Genomic DNA, 3,209 nt, shown 5'->3' with positions numbered 1-3,209 from the left:
GACATCATGGTTCATCCGATGAGATCATCGTGGAGCATGTGGGAGACAACATGGGTATCCAGATCCCGCTGTTGGTTATTGACCGGATAGTTGTCTCGGCCATGTCTACATGACTCCCGAACCCGTAGGGTCTACACACTTAAGGTTCGATGACGCTAGGGTTATAGGGAAAGTATGTACGCGGTTACCGAATGTTGTTCGGAGTCCCGGATGAGATCCCATACGTCACGAGGAGTTCCGGAATGGTCCGGAGGTAAAGATTGATATATAGGAAGTATGGTTTTGGCCACCGGAAGTGTTCCAGGCATCACCGGTAATGTACCGGGACCACCGGAGGGGTCCGGGGGTCCACCAGGTGGGGCCACCAGCCCAGGAGGCCTACATGGGCCAATAGTGGGAAGGTACCAGCCCCTAGGTGGGCTGGGGCGCCTCCCACCAAGGCCCAAGGCGCCTCCAAGAGGGGAAGGGGGCAAACCCTAGGCTCAGATGGGCCTAAGGCCCACCTAGTGGTGCGCCCCCCTCTCTCTCCCCTTGCCCGCCCCCTAGATGGGATCTAGGGCTGGCCGCCACCCCTAGGGAGGGAACCCTAGGTGGGGCGCAGCCCCTTCCCTCCCCCTATATATACTTGAGGTTTGGGGCTGCCCAACACATGTGATTTGCTCTCCCTGTTGGCGCAGCCCTACCCCTCTCCCTCCTCGTAGTGCTTGGCGAAGCCCTGCTGGATTCCCGCGCTCCTCCATCACCACCATGCCGTCGTGCTGCAGCTAGATGGAGTCTTCCCCAACCTCTCCTTCTCCCCTGCTGGATCAAGGCGTAGGAGACGTCACCGGGCTGTATGTGTGTTGAACACGGAGGTGCCGTCTGTTCGGCACTAGGATCATCGGTGATTTGGATCACGACGAGTACGACTCCATCAACCCCGTTCACTTGAACGCTTCCGCTTAGCGATCTACAAGGGTATGTAGATGCACTCTCCTTCCCTTCGTTGCTAGATTACTCCATAGATTGATCTTGGTGATGCGTAGAAAATTTTGAATTCTGCTACGTTCCCCAACACCTTTAGCATTGCGAGGAGCTCAGGAATCGTTTTGTCCATTCCATGCATATTATAGTTCATCATGAAGCTCTTGTAGCTTGTTGGCAATGATTGGAGAATTCTGTCAATGACGCAATCATCTGGAAGATTATCTCCCAGTTGAATCAAGTGATTATTATACCCAGACATTTTGAGTATATGCTCACGGACAGAACTGTTCTCCTCCATCTTGCAGCTATAGAACTTATTGGAGACTTCTTATCTCTCAATCCGAGCATTTGCTTGAAATATTAACTTCAACTCCTGGAACATCTCATATGCTCCATGACGTTCAAAACGTCGTTGAAGACCCGGTTCTAAGCCGTAAAGCATGGCACATTGAACTATTGAGTAGTCATCAGCTTTGCTCTGCCAGACGTTCTTAACGTCGTCAGTTGCATCAGTAGCTGGCCTGGCACCCAACGGTGCTTCTAGGATGTAATTCTTCTGTGCAGCAATGAGGATAATCCTCAAGTTACGGACCCAGTCCGTGTAATTGCTACCATCATCTTTCAACTTTGCTTTCTCAAGGAACGCATTAAAATTCAACGGAACAACAGCACGGGCCATCTATCTACAATCAAACATAAACAAGCAAGATACTATCAGGTACTAAGTTCATGATAAATTTAAGTTCAATTAATCACATTACTTAAGAACTCCCACTTAGAAAGACATCCCTCTAATCCTCTAAGTGATCACGTGATCCATATCAACTAAACCATAACCGATCATCACGTGAAATGGAGTAGCTTTCAATGGTGAACATCATTATGTTGATCATATCAACTATATGATTCATGCTCGACCTTTCGGTCTTAGTGTTCTGAGGCCATATCTGCATATGCTAGGCTCGTCAAGTTTAACCTGAGTATTCTGCGTGTGCAAAACTGGCTTGCACCCGTTGTAGATGGACATAGAGCTTATCACACCCGATCATCACGTGGTGTCTGGGCACGACGAACTTTGGCAACGGTGCATACTCAGGGAGAACACTTTTATCTTGAAATTTAGTGAGAGATCATCTTATAATGCTACCGTCAATCAAAGCAAGATAAGATGCATAAAAGATAAACATCACATGCAATCAATATAAGTGATATGATATGGCCATCATCATCTTGTGCTTGCGATCTTCATCTCCGAAGCACCGTTATGATCACCGTTGTCATCGACGCGACACCTTGATCTCCATCGCAGCATCATTGTCGTCTCGCCAAACTTATGCTTCTACGACTATCGCTACTGCTTAGTGATAAAGTAAAGCATTACAGGGCGATTGCATTGCATACAATAAAGCAACAACCATATGGCTCCTGCCAGTTGCTGATAACTTGGTTACAAAACATGATCATCTCATACAATAAAATTTAGCATCATGTCTTGACCATATCACATCACAACATGCCCTGCAAAAACAAGTTAGACGTCCTCTACTTTGTTGTTGCAAGTTTTACGTGGCTGCTACGGGGCTTAAGCAAGAACCAATCTCACCTACGCATCAAAACCACAACGATAGTTTGTCAAATAGACTCCGTTTTAACCTTCGCAAGGACCGGGCGTAGCCATACTTGGTTCAACTAAAGTTGGAGAGACAGTCGCCCGCAAGCCATCTATGTGCAAAGCACGTCGGGGAACCGGTCTCGCGTAAGCGTACGCGTAAGGTTGGTCCGGGTCGTCTCGTCACAATACCGCCGAACCAAAGTATGACATGCTGGTAGGCAGTATGACTTGTATCGTCCACAACTCACTTGTGTTCTACTCGTGCATATAACATCAACATAAATAACCTAGGCTCGGATGCCACTGTTGGGGAACGTAGTAATTTCAAAAAAATTCCTACGCACACGCAAGATCATGTGATGCATAGCAACGAGAGGGAGAGTGTTGTCTACGTACCCACGCAGACCGACTGCGGAAGCGTTGACACGACGCAGAGGAAGTAGTCGTACGTCTTCACGATCCAACCGATCAAGCACCGAAACTACGGCACCTCCGAGTTCGAGCACACGTTCAGCTCGATGACGATCCCCGGACTCCGATCCAGCAAAGTGTCGGGGAAGAGTTCCGTCAGCACGACGGCGTGGTGACGATCTTGATGAACTACAGCAGCAGGGCTTCGCCTAAACTCCGC

The sequence above is a fragment of the Triticum urartu genome, chromosome 3, assembly GCF_003073215.2.
Source record: "Triticum urartu cultivar G1812 chromosome 3, Tu2.1, whole genome shotgun sequence".
NCBI lineage: Eukaryota > Viridiplantae > Streptophyta > Magnoliopsida > Poales > Poaceae > Triticum > Triticum urartu.
Note: the sequence above shows the minus strand (reverse complement) of the source record.